The 20,016-nt window shown below is 33.6% G+C and overlaps 1 protein-coding gene across 1 annotated transcript in view; it reads right to left on the bottom strand.

Annotated features, from left to right (window-relative positions):
* Positions 1 to 20,016, bottom strand: part of ERBB4 (erb-b2 receptor tyrosine kinase 4) — a 1,062,086-nt gene that overhangs the window by 863,348 nt on the left and 178,722 nt on the right.

The raw sequence follows: 20,016 nt of genomic DNA, 5'->3' as shown, positions 1-20,016 counted from the left end.
AAAAATTAGTTTCATTTCCTTTAGTTTTAGATTTTAATGTGATAGCTGAATACAATTGTGAACTGTTTCCTTGTAAAATATTTAATACAGTCTGTCCACTTTTGGTCATGCATTTCCTAGGCTGAACATGACATTTGATGATTTCTGCCCCAAATAACCAATTTTCAAATTACAATCACAAATGCCTTACCTTCATCCTATTTTAATAAACATTTTAGAGCATGTGATAAAAACACACATTATACTAAAAACGGGTTTAATTTAAAACCCCTTCAGTTTCCTATACATCAATCTCTGAAGTTCCAACCTAGAAACCTTTTCAAAAAAGTGAGTTAGAGGAAGGAAATGAAGATAAAGGGATGGAAAAACAAACCAAAAAAAAAAGCAAAAGCAAAAAAACTCAAAAAATGAAAACTAATATTTCTACAAGGGACAGAAAAACTGGGTTTAAGCTTTGGATTAGCCACTAACAATCATTGTGTGACCTTCAACAAGTCACTTAAACTGGCTTGGTTCCGTATGCAGGCACTAAATGAGGAGTACAGCTGGACATGTGGGGTGTTGTTATTTTGTTTATTTTGTGGTGGTGGTGTTGGTATGACCTAAAAAGTGAAAAAAAACACTTGCTAATTAAATACATTAAAACTAAATGTACAAGATTGGAGTTATTCTGTTTGAAAAGTGGGTGGGGTTATCTGGAGATTTACTCACAAAACCTTCCCTATTCACCATTTCCTATGCCTCTTAACCCTGTACGAACTATATATTTTTTAAATAACTACCATGGAAACCAGTCTCCAAAACATAAAATTTGAAAAGTCACTAGATTAGGTAGTTTCTAAAGGCTCCTTGAAGTGCAAATATTCCTAGAAACTGGAGGAGTACCTACTGGGTAAAATTTTATACAAATGTGATTACCCTGGTAGGTAGGACCATGGATATACATATATATACATAAATACATCCATAATATTTAATCAATACATGAGTTTATGCATTTGATTTTGCATGTGAATATATAATTTTATGTGTATAATAAAAAGAGCTACTATTTATTCAGAGACTGCTTAATGACAAATTAAAACCATCCACCAACTTGAAGCAATCTTTAACATCTAGTTTCCTTTTTTTCACATGATGAGGTTTGAGCAACTTGTCTGGGGTCAACAGCTAACAAGAGGCAAGATACAATATTTGAATGCAGAATGATCTTAAAGCCAAAATATGGCTCTTCCCCGCCCCCATAATATTGAAATACCTCCCATCTTATCAGTAGGTTTCCTATCTCTGTGAGTGCTTGCTTCAAAGAGCAAGTAGATTGGGGTTGGGGCTTGATCCCTAATTCTTGGCTATTCGGGAATGGTGTCAAAACTAAGGATCAAGTTCCTCACATTCCAACAAAAATGGTACAGTGGATAGTATTTAGGGAAAGCAGCGATGAAATGGTAAATCTAGGCCTATGACTTCCATCTTGCACCTCTCTCTGTTCATTTTTCTGCCTGATTTGATGAAAACCCCAAGAGTAGACAATAATATGGGGAAAATGATACACATATTTATACCTAATAACTCAAAGTGCCTTTGGTTATAGACTATCTATATCTATAACTAATGGGACACACACACACACTCCAAATTAACTAAAACATTCCTCTGTGTGTGTGTGTGTTTCTTCTCCCCTTTGCTCAGGAAAGGCAAGAATAATCTTTGTATGCCTAGTTTCTTAGGATGCTGTATGCGTCTCCTTGCATGTTTTTGCTAAGGATCTAGCCTTTTCATCTCTTTAACCAATGATACTACTTAGGTAAAGCTGGAAATGACCTTACACACCACCTGGTTCAACCATGGCCAAACAGCATTTGGGTTGGACCTAGAATTTCTCAATGCTAACAGTTTCCAGTTAAGGGAATCTTGCAAGCCAAGATTACACACACACAAGCATGAATATGCTGCAATAGAAACTATTAAAGTAAGAAAGAAACTTAGAGAAAACCTATTCCTGCTCCTTCATTTTTTAGATTAAAAAGCTGGAGCTCAGAGAAATGGAAAAAAATGTAATCTTTTAAAGTAAATACCAGATCACAATCTAGAGCTTCCTTCCAGTATACACTGTGGTTAGAAATAATGTTTTTAAACTAAATCAAATTAGTGCGTACAACTGATTAGAGTTTAATCCTCTCAGATATATATATATATATATATACACACACACACATACAAACATATATATATGTGTGTGTATATATGTGTATATATATATATGTATACATATATATAAATACAACTTTCATTTTGTTAATTATAAACTCTTTGAGGACAGGATTTGATATTTCATATATTTTTGTCATTTTTTGCATAGCGACTTACCTATAGTTAGTGCTGAATAAGCATTTATTTTACTGATAGCAGAATCTTAAGCTTAATGACAGACATGAATCCAATATTTAAGCACAACTTAAATATTTAAGCTCTATATTCTGCTGCAAAATAGTTCCAAAAGACCCACCCAATCATGTATCCTGTTGTCTCAGGTCACCCATATATAAATTAGAATTAAACTACCTATGGTGTTTTCCAGACAAATTAACTAATACATGTACGCATAACTTGTCTCTTTAGAAGAGACTATTTAAATTGTTCTAAAAATATGCCTCTATAAGCCTAAAGGCAAAAAAAAAAAAAAAAACATGCCACCACTCTGCTTTCACTCTTTCAAACCAAATATAGATTATTCTAAATTTATTTTATCTGTCCTATTTTTTTATTCTAAATTTAGTTAACATCATCAATGACTTCATTATATTTTATTGTTCTTAGACAGACCATTTCTAAGATTTCTGGACTGTTCCTGTGATATGCAGAGAAAAGAATTGAAATAGTTAATATTTTTCTGGGTTGGAATTCAAATAGCCTTTTCAATTCCAAAAATTGGTGTTCGTTTGATCTTGACACTTAGGGTAATAATTTAAAATTAAAAACAAATAGGTCAATAAGGACAATGTCTGTTTGGGTTTCTTTGTGGTAAGGTCCAAAAGAAAATTTGAGTTACACCTGCCAAAAATCACTGGAGCTGTTATGAAAACCATTGAAAAGTGAGTGAAGATTTTTTATTTTTTTTTTTATTTTCAGGGATTCTGCAACTAAAGTGGAGAACATGAGTTTATAAAGAAATGAATATAGGATGGGATACTGATCAACATGTGACTATAACTACATCTTCCTTGGATGAAGAAATGCTAACAATTCCCAGAGACAGCTCCTGTTAGGTGGTTAAAATGCAGACTACACATGTGTAAACTTACACATACTCTGAATTTAGCAGATCAGTGTAAAGTATACTCAAAGTTTACTCACTCATTCAGCAAATAATTATTAAGTGTCTACTATGTCCCAGGATATGCCTGGGGAAAACCCTGGTTAAGACATGGGTTCTGATTACTAGACCTTAGATTCCCAGTAACTGATCCTATCCATTTCCTAGTTTATCTGAAATTCCTGAATCTGGGTGGTCATAACCAATCCTCTAGTAATAGTTCCAAAATCTATTCACACAACAGCATAATCTGGGTAGCTTTTTAAAAACATACTGCTTCCGAGGCCCATCCATACATCTACTAAATCAGAATCCCACTTTTGGGGGATGGGAAATCAGTGTGTGTGTGTGTGTGTGTGTGTGTGTGTGTGTGTGTGTGTGAACCCCTTTAGTCATTTTGATGCAGCTTCTTTGTAGACCAGAAATTTGGACCACTGATCTTGGGTCCACAATCCTTCTTCGTAAGAGGAAACAACCTTTGACTGATTCAGCTAAGGCACCTATTACATAAACCTTTTCGAGTTACTGCTTTTTAGGGACAATTCTTGTTCAGGTAGTGAAACTGCCATGTCTATTAAAATGAAAGGCATGCTGGATTAGAAGATTAGTTCATGGGAGAATCTTTTTAAATAGTTTAATATCATATTCATTTATAATTTTGCCCTTTTTTATCCATAACTCTTAAACACCTTAAAATATGTGGAATTCCACAAGTAGGAAAAGACTCATGGATGGTTTAACTGTTTCAGATTCCTTCAATAAATTGATGGCAAAGAGACCTTTGAAATTTGTTCACTGATGTATTGTCAGAGAAAGGACAGTGCCTGGCACAAAGTAGGTGCTCAGTCATTACTTGTTACATAAGTAAATAAATGAAGGAATGAACAAATAAATAAATAAATAGCACCAAGGTATTATTAGTTAAAATGTACTTGGTCATTTAACAGTGGTTATCGGTAGTTAATACGACATTCATTTTAGCACATGTCATGATGCATTATAATTATTTGTAGCCACAACTGACATACACTAATGCCTTTTTTATGTAAGTCCCAGTCTTAGCGTATGGCATATGGTAGACATTCATTAAAGGTTACTTGAATGAATGGATAAATAGGACAAACTACCTTTTAAAATTCATATTTAATTTATTAAAAATCTGATACCAATGCATTTAGATTATTTAGACATGATTCAGATACAGTAACTGGAGTGCTCATTTCAATTCACAACACTATTCTCTATTGGTTGGAAAACATAAATTTCAAGGGAATGTTATAAATATGTCTGGGGACCATCATTCATTTCAGTGCTCATATTTCATAATCAAGCAAGTAGACAGTTCCTGAATAGATTGCTTTATTAAGGTTTATATTTGGATAAGTTCTTGTGTAATAATATCTTACAGAAAATACTGTCTTTTTATATATACCTTATTGCTTACCAGTTTTACCGTTACATTTCTTAATCCTGAATGAGACCTATTCAGTAAAACAGAATCTAAATATTGTCTATAGTTATAGTTATGCCTCTGTAACTTTTTTAAAGTATCAATTATTAGTAATGGAGTCGGAGGCTGTGTTTAAATTGTAAAGTTTCTAAACGTGTATAAAGAGGAACTCCATATTTGAAGGGCTTCAAAATAAGGCATGGGGTAATTCAAAACCCATATGATATAATACATAAGATTGTTTTTCATCACACAAAATTGATCAGTTTCTATAAATAATACATTTGGGGACAGAGTACTAATTTTACTTATGCAAGTGGATTAAGAACAAATGGCGGCATACGTGTATCAGCAAAATATGTATTTTTCAAACCCATAATAGTTATTCTGGTATGTTATCCCAGGTGGGTTTGAAGTTTCCTGATTCATCATTGTAAAAATAATTTATAAACTATAAAAAATAGCAAAACTGTTACAAATCAGCAAAAATGTCCACATATTAGAAGATGCCTATGGTGTGGGTCGAGTAGTAAACTTTAGAGACCATATTCGTTCATTGTTGCACAGTTAAACTTTAAGAAAACGTGCATGGTGCTTACTATCCAACAAAAATGTAAAGTTTTGAACAACTGGAGCAAAGGAAATGACTCCTACCCCCGCACAATATGGAATAAGGAAACTAGTGGTTTGCAATTTGAAAAATAAAATTAGGTTAACAATTGTTGGCATCTATACCGAATTCTTCAGGAGTGGATAGAAATAAACAAAGGACAATTTATTTTTAAAAAGACACCCATAATAATATGAATTTGGGGCTGATTTCATCAATAACAATTGTAAAGGATTCCTTTAAGTATATTAACATGGGGAGGGGAAAAGCAAAGATTTAATTAGAGCTGCTAGGGAGGCAAACTAATCAGAGACTTCATACTCTTGTGGAGAAGGATTTATCGTGGATATGTGAGCCAGAGATTTGAAACCTGAAAGGTGGAAACAACATAAGATCCAATGGGAAGAGAAAGAACAAATACTACAGTGAGGGAACGACACGACTCTCGCTTTTGTTACCTGGTTCTCCTTTCCCCTCACGTGTTTAAGAACTAGATGTTTCATGAAAAAGAAGTTCTGCAGTTAATTTTTTGAAAACCCTAGATTGAGTGAAATGGAATAGGTCTCCCTACTTCAAATCAACTTCCAGCTTTTAATATGCAATGCATAACATACCGTAAGTCTAGGTTACTCCATGAACTTTTGTCCAGTGAAAAGGAATAGAGCATGCACTGTTCCCAGACATATTGCTCTGTAGAATCCATTTCTAAGTAAGCATTTGAGGAGTTGGGGAAAGTATAGGGAGGCCCGGATGTTGCTCAGAGTACTCTGGGAAATGCTGATCTAAACTGCTGAAATAATGAACATAACTTTTAAAGAAATACGTTTATATTAAATCCATGTTTTCTGATGTTTTGATTAAGATCATCTTCATTCTGATTTTCGTTTATCTGTGACCACTTTCCATCAGTTTCCCTTTAATTGAGGAGTTAACTAGATTCCTAATTTACAATATTTATATAATTTGCCTGCCTTATTTTCATTAAAATGTGAGGTCATTATTACTCACATATATTGAAAACAACCTTATAAATTATCTGTCTCCCTTCAGATTTAAGAAAATCTGTCTCCATGACATTTTTTTTTTGCCTCTCTTTCAGCATTCATGTGACTTATATATTTTTCTTCCAGAAACAAAACTCTGTCAAAGATCTCTTGAAAGCTCATAGACACAAAAATGCCCTCTCAAACAACACTGGTTTGCAGACATTTAGTGTCAATGACACAATTTTGCTTACGATACTAAAATATCATTTAGGACACAGAAGTACATTTCTTTTTTTTTCATTTTGATAGCCCAAAATCACAGACAAAATGTCAACCTTCTCTGAGGGCACCACACTGCTCCAAACAACCTGAACTGCCAGTGAGATGTTTCTGCTTTTGTGAATGACTTTCTTGCAAGGACTTGAGAATCATAGCAGGCTGGAATAAAATGTTATTGAATAATCACATTTTACTCCACTCATTGTAATTCTCCTCTTTCCACTGAGATTGGGCGTTCCAAATAAAAGCAAAATTTTCACCAGTTCAGACACTTCCGTTTATAGAGCAATGCTTCTTAAACTTTAATGCCCCTATGAATGACTTGAGGATCTTATTAAAATATAGATTCTACATAAGTAGGTCTGAGGTGGGGCCTGAGATTCTGCATTTCTTGTAAGTCTGTACTGCTGGTTATGGAACAGCTGGGAGTACCAACGTTGAAATGCATAAAATGTCATTGTTGACTTGGAAACAAATCCCCTGAAAGTTATGGCCTAACATTCAGCATATCACAACTTAAACATTGTTGAGTATATTTATCCTCTTTTCTCTCAATAAATTTGTATAGAGATTTAATTTTTTAATGGTCAGATCTAATCCAGTGCTCTCAGAACTACAAATAGCTTTGTTTCCATTTGAGTTGCCATTTTCCCCCAAGGCATTCTTCCCTTTATAACATTTGCTAAGGAAAATTTTTATACAGTAGGATACGGCAAACCAATAATCCCTGTTCTTGATCTGTTATAATCTTTCTATTTTACTCAAGACATGATAACCCAAGTTATATAATATAATGTGAAGATTATTAATATTACCCAGGACTAATTAGGACAGCTTTCAGATTCTTTAAGTTTACGTATTCATTTGTAATTTCTATTCAACCAATCCACCTTCAAAAAATTTTCGATGTTACCTGTTTCTTTCAAACTGCTCGCCCCTCTCTCATCTCTCTATTACAATGATTCCTGTGCTTTAGCGTGACTAGGAATCACCTGGAAGATTACTTAAAATGCTAATTCCATGCCCACCTAGGAAAGTCTCATTCTATGGGTCTGGAGTGAGGCCTGAGAATCTGCATTTTAGCAAATACCTCTTGCATTTCTAGTACAATCAGAAATTTTGAGAAACTCTGCCCTAAGAGCAATCCTGATCAAAGTTCCACCACCAATCCACCTTTGCTACTTAAGGCCCGATGTTGTTCATAAACTCCGTAACTGAGTTTGCGCACTGTTCCAAAGGCTCTCCTTTCTAACACATATACTCCTGATCCAAAATTGCTTCCTCTATTTGAGTCACTGTTTTGATAATCTGCCTGGTTTCACCATTCCTTCTTGGACTATGGACCTTCACTCATAAATCTCCCCAGGGACGACAGTTTATCTTTCAAACCAGACACTTTTGAGTGTAATAGGGAGTGCTATTAATTATTATGCCAGGATAATTGATATAAACTGGAACTGTCCAGAGAAGACTCTATGTCATCCTGATCTTGAATCTCAACACAGGGAAATTTTTAACCGTATTTAAAACCAATGGCGTATTGTTATCTACTTCTGGATTCTCCATCCCAGTACTACCCTTGGATAGAAAATTCTTATAGGGCTTCACATTAGAATTCTAGAAGTCACTGCTTCCCTCACTACCTTCACTGACACGTCCTTCAGATACCCTGCTTTCCAGCAGACATGATACTTTTACACTGCCTGGAAGTGAGTCTGTCACTTTAGATCCAAGCCCACTGTGGCAGCGCATTTTATTCCCGAGTCATCCCACTAGGTGCAGTTAAGTGGGACATGAAGGACTGTATCTGTACAAGAGACAACAGGAATCCAAAGTGGCTGTTTTAATTTAGTAATCCGTATTTCAAGGATCAATGTCTTTAATGTCTCATTATGATGAAAAATAGTAGTTAAAAATTATAACATTTCATCCAATGAATGTTGTACATATTTCATCACCTTTCTCTGAATGTCTCCAAGTGTAAAACAACTGTTGTAAGTCAGAGGAAAAAGAGAAGCACTAGGATACATAATACTTTTCTACTCATACCCAAACAAGCCACAAACAGGTATAAAACCATGCCACTGCTTAGGCATTGTCTCGATACTGACTCATGTCCTTCTCCTCTAAATATTGAGGTATCATGGAAGGACATTCAGAGAAATAATCCTTTCAATTTTAAAAGGATTAAAGTATTTTTAAATGGATGCCTCATGTCCGTATGGAGAAATTGAGGACGATTTATACAATGTAACAGGAGATTAATTGCACAAAGTGTGAAGGAAGACATATTTATACATTTCTAAAGACTACTTCATCCTCCTGCTTGTTGTATTCAGGTAGCTTTTTCAAGAGAATTAGAATGGTAATTTCACCTTTAAGAAATGTTTCTAGTGTATTAGTTTAAAAGAAAGCAAGAAACTAAGTGGAAAGTTTTTAAATATAGCATAGTGTTAGTAAATCATATACTCCAGGCTAACCTTACAGGCATGTGTTGTTTTTATAAGTTAACTAGAACGGGTTTAACCCTAGGGTCAGGTTCAAGTGGTGTGTACCAGCAATCAGATTACAACTTGATGCAAATTTTGCCTAATTAAAAAAATCACACACCCCACCATTTCACTTGCAAAATAATTGTGTACCTGGCCAAGGTCAGGGGATTTTCCCTTCAGTTTCTTTCACTGAAGGAACTCAGTTTTTTCAAAATTCAGCTAAACTGTGGGAAATACTACTTAATTTATTTCCATTTGAGGAAATATCAGGGGAAAGAAAACTTCTATAAAGTTTTTGTTAATTTCTGATTTTTTTTATTTAAAAAAAAAGAAATCACATAGAGTGCGCTTGGTTGAGATTTTTGAGAGAGCATATACTATAATACTATCCAAGCCCCCCAAATTGTTCATTCTATAATTCCTAGGGAAAAAGAGAAAATGATTAATGCCAAAATAGCTGCAATTTCCATGGCTTAGTTATGATATGAATTGAAAAAATGTGTTTAAATTGTGTTCCAATACACAAAATGAGTTCTTACTAGAAAAGAGAGAAATATGGTGCTTTTAGGTGTTCAAGATTCATCAACACTTTAAGGTTCTTAATTCAAATTTATATTCTAATATTCTCTGGTCTCAAGATATTTGCAGTTACTTCTTTTTTCTATGGTTAAATCCAATGATTTTAACATATATTTTTGGTCTATTAGATGCTACTAGAATTCTTCCAGGTGAATATTTATTGTATATATCCTATCTTACTTAAGATTCTTAGATAATCACAATTGATTTAATGCATGGTATTTATCAAGACCTTAAAAATACATATATGGGGCTCTTTGCTTCATTTAGGAGATGAATCAGTACCTCACTATTAAGTCTTTAAGTGTGTTACTTCATCAAGTATTTAATTTAATTTCAATCTGTAATCATTTTCCCACAAAAGACAAATAGCTGACAAGAAATATGAAACAAATATTTGGAGTCTTTTAAGTAAAATAAAAGTAATAATTGCAAAAAAGACTGACATGAGCATGCCCAAATATTTGCTATCATATAAAAAAAATATAAAATTAATATATAAAGTATTTCTTTGTTGTCCTAAGGGACTGTACTAATTATTGTCTTAGAAGTGAAACTGTCTTTAAACAAGGTTCTTTTTGCAGCCTAAAATTATTACTAACAATTTAAAAGTAATCCAGAAAAGTTTTAACTTTTTATTATTTTCATATGTTATTCAAATAAGGTTGAAAAAAGGTTATTCAATAAGGTTGTTCCAATTTTCAATTACTTAGCTAACCTTTATTTTTCTAACTATTTACAAAATATTAGATTCGTTATAGTTTCAGCATCAGATTTTACTCCCTTTGTAATTCTTCACCTTGATTCTTATAGTTGTTGTCTGTTCAAGAATAAGAGGTCTCTTATATTATGAAAGTATACACTGTGTCAATTTTACTAAATGACAAAGACTCTCTTACTGACCAACTTGAGTCAGGCTCCTCTGAACTCCTGACCTGTACTTGGCCAACAATCCAGAATCCTGCTGAGTCTGTTTAGCAAAGAGTCCCTCACCCTTGCATCTGATTACCCTGCATAGCTGATTAAATTCTGTATCCCCCACTTCAGCCTGCCTTCAGCAAGAATCCTGCTCAGCAGATCTAACAAATATTCCCCTAGCCTTGATGTTTCCTCTTAGCGATTTTCCATTCACTGACCGTCCCACCCCACTCCTTAGCTATAAATCTCTACATACCCTTGTATTCAGAGTTGAGCCTGATCTCTAGCGTCTAATGCAAAGCCCCCACTGAAATAGTCACCTCTTCTCAATAAAGTCTTCCTTTCTGTCTCTAACAAGTGTCATGACATAGTTTTCTTTAACATAAAGGCTCAATATGTGTCCTATAAAAATATTAAAAATAAGGCATTTATCTAGCCTTTATCTTGTTACCTCAAATTCTATTTCAGGAGAGCATAGATAAACAGAGACATCAAACTGGTCAGAGGTTATCCTTACTCCCTTCAGTTTGATCTTTTGGAGTTTCAAAAAACCAGCAGGGAGCTGCTCTCTAGCAAGGAAACCAGTTGGGCATAGATCATCCAGCTATGAATCTTCTTAGAAGTGCAACTGTAGAATTACTATTAAATAATCAAGATTTACTTTTTATAGATAATACACTGATACATGGAAAACTAAAGTAGCTTGATTGAAGAGTCCTGAGAAGGTTAATTAGTGAAACCAGCGTATTCTGTTGTCCAAATGGATCATGGGAGAGGACAAAGTGATTGTGGAATCAAGAATGGTCAGATTAATATATGACAGGATGTATGACTTCTGCTCTGCCAGAGAATCTGCAGAGCTTAAATTGAAATCCTTTCCTTCCTGTTAAATATGACGGTGGTGTCTAGAAAGCATTCCTGCTCTACATAGCACCGATAGCACTAAAAAGAACTCAGAGCATATGCACAGAAAAAGAGTCAGAACAGCCATATGAAGAAACCCGCTCCTCAGGTAACTGGCAGCAGTTGCAGGCATGGTTTGAAAAGCACATTCAAGTAGAACAAATCTATTTACGATTCAGCCCTCGCATGTACTTGCTCAACATTAGAGCAGGGTAACCAGTGCTACATGAATAAAATTGCAATTCTAACCTTGAAATATGAACTTTGAACAAAATTACAGAGAAATTCTGAATCCTCTGCAATTGAAAGACTGAAGTTGAAGGGGGTTGGGTGGGTGGGAGGTCTTTCCACATCAAACTAATATAGAAAGCATGAGACTAACAAGTAGCTCCACAAATGTAGAACTTGGTCGATAGAAAAAGATGATCTGCGAAAAACATTCCAGAAAAATTTTCATGTAAATTTGAGATAATAATGGTAACTATTTATTTGGGTGGCTTTAGGAAATGATGATATCACACATTTAATACATCCTAGATTGTTATTGTGAGTCCTGCAAAAAGCAAACACCAAGGCTGCGCGAGACATACAAGGGATTTATTAAGGTAAATGCTTATGAGGCAAATACATAGTGCATGATACCACAATGCAGCTCTAACACTTGTGAAGGAGGAAGGGAAGAAAGGATGATTGGGTTGGAAGAGTCTGAGTCTTAGACTGCTCTGTAGTTCTAAGTTCCACTAGGCCAACAGTGAGTCCTCAAGCCAAAGCTGCCTGAAATAGAAGTCCCATGTCTCTCAAGAATGCTTGGATTAGTATCCATGCCATACTCAGTCATTTGCTGGAAGCTGTCATGAAAAGTGAGCTCTGGCATTTTAGTGTTCAGCAGTGACCAAAGTTGAAGACCTGATAAGAGAATTTTTATGGCTTCCTAATAGATATTAGGCACTACGAAATGAATATGCTTTAGCTGCTATGATCATTTGTAACAATTGCTTTTTGCATTATAAATTTTTATTCATTAAATCCTGTGTATACTGACCACAACTTTATATATTTGCAGGTCATAAATGAATGTTCCATATTATCAATTTGTGGGACATCCTAACAATTGGCAGTTTAATTTCTAGAAAATCATCATCTTTCTCTGAATATCAGAACAGGTACAAATGTTGAATATTTTAAAAGTAGAGGTTTTTTAATTGAAGACATACCTGAAGTTTGGGGAGGTCACCTGTCATCCTTTCACTAGAATGGCTTCCTTCTTATCTGTTTTACAAATTGAATATATAGGTGTAGTCTCAAGAAAGAGTTCTGTGTCTGATGAAAGTCTGAAAACTATTGGTTTTATTTAATTTTGTCCTGATTCTGTTATTATAGTTATATAAAAATTTAAAAATGATTGTGCTTATCCTAGTTATAAGAATCACGAGTCACATCAACTTAATAAAAAGCAAGACAATCATGAAAACAAAGCCATATCTCTGGGTTTTCCATTATGAAGGGGAAATTAATGCACCAGCACTACCTATTCCTGTCTGATTGTCTAAAAACATTACTGGAACCAGCAGAATGTTCTATTTTTTAAAAGACCATTAAACTTCCCATCTCTTTTATAAGTTATGAATGGATTATATTGTAGTCACTAAACAATGACTTTCCATTATACAAGACTGGAGTTTTATAAGCATATTTTAAAAATACTACTCTTCTTATTCACATTTAGCTTCAAAACTATGAATAAAGAAGCCACAAGCTTTTATGTCTTCTATTTATGGACTCTCTTTTTATTTATAACCAGTGCAATTATTCCATTAATATTTAACTCATGAATTTATTATTTTTTACATTTCTTTTCTATTTGTTAAGTAACTCTCAATTCAAATTATAAACAATAAACTCCACAGTAGCAACCTGAAACTATGGTCTTAATAAGTTTATAGATTATATTTTCATTTCATCAGCCAGGTCATCAATGAAAATGTTTAGTAATTTCATACATCTTTGGAACATCATTCAAAATTCCCCTGACCTACCACTCAAATCCAGGCTGAACACTAAACCACTAATAATACTCTTGGGACTTTAACATTTTACTACATGTGAATCCAAGTCCCAGATGATTTCTACCACACACTTCCAGTAAGAATATATCATGTGGAAATAAAGTTGATGCTGAGAGAAAGAAGTAAAACTATCTATTGCTTTATCTATACTTATCATTATGTCACAGTCCAGAGTATTCAAGTGAAATTAAACTGTTATCTTTGTTCATTCATTTGATTCTCAAGTGATAGGTCTAACACTTGATTTCCTTGTTATAGTGAGAAAGATGCTATAAATATCTACGTACTACAACATAAAATTCTGAATATATTAAATAAAGCACAAATTTATTATGGGATTTTACTGAATATGGAAGAAGGCCCAAAAAGCACAGATTTCTGACTTTTAGAAATAAAGGTCCTGAGGAAACAATCCCTTTCATCTCATTCTAAGCACATCAGTTCAACAAAATTAATTGCAAAACAACCTATAATATTAATATTATATATAGCTATTTTCAAAGTTTTATTAAATTTGATGTATTTCTGTCACATAAATACTGAAGAAGTACCATACTTAGTTCTGCAAAGAGCTGCATACATTTCACTAAGCAGATGAAGTTATTTATCTTTAATTTTATTTATTAATTTCACATGCATTCATATTTTATATTTCTACCTATGTTTACATTTACCAAATATTCATACTGTTATTCATATCATGCACACCCATTCTTGAGAACTCATTTCTTATAATAAATTATATATAAGGAATACAATAATTCCAATACAAAATTATATTCTATTTTTACAGAATTACTTCATCCTAAAACTAATTATATTTTCCAGGGGATGAAAATTAAGAAAAAGCCATAAAACTCTGTTATCGAAATGGCTATTCGTGGGAAAAACTTAAAGAAGAAAGGAATTATTTTTGTATATCAAGTGGCTCACCAATTTGACTATATCACAGAAGAAAGCATTGTATACCAGTAGATATGAAAAAAATACAAAGAAATTTATCTCTCTAAGCTTAGTGCTCAAAATAAATGGCTAAAGCAAGTTTCTCAACCTCTGTACTGTTGACATGTCGGAGCGGTGTACTCTTTGTCAGGAGCCTCTCTATTTAGCAGCATCCATGGCTTCTATCTACAAGATGTCAGTAGCATCTCCCTGGCCTACACCCTCCCAACCCCCCAGCCCCCGCACCATCCCAACCAATCCTCATCCCCTGCGATTGTGACTACCAGAAAGTTCTTCACACATTGGCAAATGGCCCCGAGGAGGAATATTGCTCTCAGTTGAGAAACATGTGGTAAAAGTAATAAAAAATATACATATAACTTGTTGAGAAGTAGCAATAATAATCACATAACTGAATTTGATTACTCCCTAGATATATGCAAGGCAGTATGCTGAGTACTTTTATTTTTAAAAAATGATCACTTCATTCTTGAAATAACCCTGTAAGTGTTCTACTACCATTATCCCATTTTATAGATGAGGAAACAGTCTGAGTTTAAATATATGTCCCAAATTCTACAACTAGTAATTGTCTAGATCAGATTCTTTCCCAGATCTTTATGATGCCACGGCTCTTGGCCACCCTACTAGACTGTCTCTAATTGATCGTGGGACAGTAAATTAAATGATGCCACCAATCTAGCTGCATTATTACATAAGCAAGACATTAGGAATTTTAGAGTTCATATTAAGTTTGGTTTCTATTGCCTAATGCACTGAGAGAAACGGAAATAAACCTGTGTTTGTATTATCCAATCGGAAGCACTTTCAATCTTCTTTTGGGTCTTTAGTAGAGCTGTCACGGCTACCTCAACGTCCTGAATACATTCAAAACTCTTACCTTTCATGGCCATTTTGACTTTGGGGAAGAGCCAGAAGTAGCATGGTGCCAGATCCGGTGAATAACGTATCGGATAAGGACACATCATAATATTTTTATTTGACAGAAATTGCCATATGCCAGAAGCAATGTGTGACGCAGAGCGTTGTCATGATGGAGGTTGAAGTAAACACATTCACGAAAGAGGACTTCCAGCACTACTTCAGAAAGTGGCAAGAACTGTGGGATAAGTATGTTTGAAGCGAGGGGGGATGGCAATGTATCTTTTACTGTAATATGTTTGTTTGTTTTTTATTTAAATATTCACTGTCTTGTTTGATCACACCTCATACAATTACGGAATTGTTTGGATCAGCATTCTCCACATTGTGTTACCTGAAAAAAGAGTCCCCAAGATGGTAATAGGTGTTTTAGGAGAATGGGTACCATAGAAAAATGTGTTTGCAAAATGTTCTCTTAACCAAAGGGGCCGCTCTACGATAGAACTGCTCAGTGCCTTTGAACACTCTTGTGCTCACTGTAAATGTTTAAGAGGCAAGACAATTTTCCCGAGAACACTTGAGTCCAAAATATTTTTTTTCAGACCTCATTAGAAACATTTTCTGAGATAATGATTGATGAAATACAGTTTAGAAAACATTGCATTGCATTAGGCAAAAATTACTCAGAATGAAACATAACAAATCCTGATACTAACACCCAAAAAAGGTGTTCCTCTAGATCCCATGGGGAAAAAAAACAAAAAAAAAAAACTACTTCATGTAATGACCTGTATCTTCAACACTCCCTAACAACACATTGATATATTTCATAAGCCTTTTTTTCCCAATATTAACTAGGTAAAAAAGACTTAGTATAGAGCTAAGCGATGGGTAGCGACGTAATTAAATGCAGCTCAGATACACAGCTCCCTGATGGTGACTTTGGGTAAAGCACAGAGGAATAGATGAACTACCTAAACTTTAGCTAATGTGACATATGCATATATATCATTTAGCTTAGATGGTAAGTTTTTGATAGTTTCCAGGTGATATTAAACAAACAAGCAAATAAACAAACAAACAATATTGTATTTCCCTGAAAATAAGACCTAGCCATAACATCAGCTCTAATGCATCTTTTGGAGTAAAAATTAATATAAGACCCGGTATTATATTATATCATATCATATCATATCACATCATATTATATTATATAAGACGCGGTATTATAGTAAAATAAGACCAGGTCTTGTATTAATTTTTCCTCCAAAAGATGCATTAGAGCTGATGGTCCGGCTAGGTCTTATTTTTGGCAAAACAGCATATATTCATTCCTGGGTAAATAACTGCAGTGTAGTTATTCTATACTATCAGCTAAATTTGAAACTATAATCTAAAACGATCACATAAGGGAAGTTAAGAAATTAAGCAAAAGAAATGTTAATCTTTAAAACTGATTTTTAAAAAGTTTTATATAAATATTATATGTAAATTTAAAATGTAAATCCTAAATCATTATTTTGACAATGATAGTTATCTCAATCAACCTAGTAAATTTAGGTTTAAGAAACATAATTGTTCAGTTATGAGAGCAATATAGCTAGAAAGCAGAAGGAAGGAAAAGTTATTTGAACTCTCTGAAAAATATATAGAAGTAGTACAATGTATGTTTTCCACTCTTTATCCATCAAGAAATCCAAGATTGCATTTACACTTAAAAATGTATGTTCTCTCAGAAGTCCATGTACTAGAGAGTTTATTTAAGCTGATAACTGAACTTTTCTCTCATATTAGTTGTCTAGACAATTTAACTTCCATTTTAGACACATACTCTCAGAGGTAGAGATAGTCAGTTCTTTGTCACAGCAGATAAAATAAGCTCACGGCCAAGAATACCAGTGCACTATTTTTGTCAGGTGCATATCAACATTTATGTTGTCACCTACACCCGCAGAACATTTAACAGATCTACTGTATCTACATTTCCTAATTATCTGATATCTATTTTTATATTTCCTCAATGACTCTCCCCAAAAAAGGCCATGAAGTGACCTAGAATGTGAAGTAAAAATATGTTTTGATTTTTTTAAACCAAATTCATAATGCCCAGATTTTGTTGGTTTTATAAAATCTGGTCCAAAATGATTAAACTTTCAAATTCAATTCACACTAAATTTTGCTAACTTGCTTCACACTAAACACTAAAACATTTCAATGAATGTTTACATAAACTCCTCTTGGAAAAAAAAAATGTATGAAACACAAACATCAAGTGAAAACAAATTGTCACGTCACATTTTGTAGTTTATTATTTTATACCACTCTGTATTTAGCTCTGCTATAGCATCATCACACACTATCTTAACTATTGGTCTCTGGAACTAACACAGTATTTGTTGAAACTTTAAAGAACAGGAAGGAACTTACCATTCCTAATTCTCAGGGCTAAGGCACTTAGGAAAAAATTGAAAGAATCAAGGGCAGCAGGAAAGAAATAATTAACAGATCCCACAATGATTATTAGTGGTAGAAATACTAAATTCAATTTTTCTCTACATTAAAATATTGTTTTTTTCAGGCACCTCTGCAAGAACTCAATTTTATGTTTTGATGTGTACTTTTCATTAATGAAAATAAAATAAACTGGTTTCTGATATAGGAATTAGCTTGGCTTTGTTGTTGATGGAACATGAACTTGTCTGGCACAGCTTTATCTAAAAGAGTCATATCAGATAAGCCTGAGTGCTAACACAGTAAGTCACAGCGTTGGGAAACATGCTTTGGCAAGCTTTGCAGAACCCTGACTCTACTCATGGAAATAATAGCAAATTTCATTTTTTAGAAGTCTCATATGCAGATGATATATAAATACCAAAGGAAGAAAAACATAGCTAATGTTTTGTGTTTTATTTACACAAACAAAAAAAATTAATATGTAAATTATGCCTTACACAACTAATGATAATTATTTAGGGGTGTCCATGTCTTCTAAGATTTCCATCATTATCCTCTGATGCTTTATTTTTGGTAAATGAATACAGCTTTAATTGATTCTTTCAAATTATGCTTAATTTTGTGACTTGAAAAAAATCATAGGGCATCGTGAATCACTAGAGTTTCCAAACCAAATTCTGAGGGAATAATAACTATTGGAGAGCTTTACAGAACGAAAGCAGTGTTCTGTTATTTGATTATAGGCTTTCCTTGTATAACTCTTTCCTTTAAGATTTGGAAAAAAAAAATAGTAAAAGGAAGAAAGGACTGTTAAATTTTAAAAATTTAAGTAATTCATGATATGAAATTTAAATAAGCCTTAATGGACTTTGTGGGGGAAATTTTAAGAATAACATTTTACAATACAATGTTTTAAAATACAATTTAAAAGCATTTCAAGTACATTCAGCTAGCTTCAAGCATTATGACATCCAATCCTTATTCAGAATTTTCTATTATATATTTCTGGATGGTATGGTATTTTGTCAATTCCTTATAAAGCAATTAAACTACAAACTTTAGCACCTACAAATATTTTAGAACTTATCAGTAAAATGAAATAATTATTTCATGATCACAGAACTCTTATCCAAAAAGCTCACAGGAAAAGAAAGAAATGGTGAAACGCTGTCATTGAAACTGAACTCATACTTTGAAGTGAAACACTTGGGTGTTTCACCATCAAATTCATATCTGTATAACACTAAGAACCATGCTGAAAAAAAAAAATCTCACCTATTTTGGTAAGGTTCCTACATAGAGAGCCAGAGAGTCTCACATATTACTGCCGAAAAGTGTGGCCACAATACCTCAAATCTTAGCACTTTCCACTAGTTAGAAAGTTTCCTTCCTTCAAATCATTATAGAAAAATGAAATTAAAAACACACATTGACTTACAAAAGGCCGAGTAGAAAAGTAAGGAGTCAGTGTTATTACTTGTAACTAATAAGCCATGTGAAGGACTGCATCTGAGTATTCAAAAAAGAATAAACTATTGTTTTAATACTCATTTTTTTATACATTGTCACATTCTAACAAAGGGTATCTATTACAGAATGTGAGTTATTCTTAAAAATAAAAATGTGAAAATAGGAGAAAGTAAACCTAAAACTCAATGGACTCGGTTGCAGATAGTTCAAAGCCTAGGGCCATGGACTGTATGAGCCTGTGGGGATATTGTGAGTCTGTGTTTTTCTTCCCTGTGCTCAGTCTTCCAGTTTGAGGCAACATTAAACTCTTGCCTCCTCAGAACAAAAACTGATTTTGAAAACTGATTCAAAAATCTGTTCATAATAACATTAATGACTGGCAAGTAAACGTCCATAATAGTAATCTAAGTCTTAGGCAAATAAATAGCAAGTATAACTTGAATGTTTGGAGAAGTTTTGAACCACAACACTGCTAAATTCATATTAGAAGGACAGGAGAATCTATGAATAAGGCCAGAAATATATGTGATCCTATTTATGGACCTATGCTTTCACAAACAAGAGATGATTACCCAGAATCTATCAGAAGGGAACATAATGAGTTTCAAAGGTGCTGATACGAATATAAGTACCATGAGGGGATATGATAAGAGTTGTCTTCAAAGGATGGGG

This window comes from Rhinolophus ferrumequinum, chromosome 8 (genome assembly GCF_004115265.2).
Source record: "Rhinolophus ferrumequinum isolate MPI-CBG mRhiFer1 chromosome 8, mRhiFer1_v1.p, whole genome shotgun sequence".
Taxonomy (NCBI): Eukaryota; Metazoa; Chordata; class Mammalia; order Chiroptera; family Rhinolophidae; genus Rhinolophus; species Rhinolophus ferrumequinum.
Note: the sequence above shows the minus strand (reverse complement) of the source record. Positions and strands in the feature narration are given on the sequence as shown.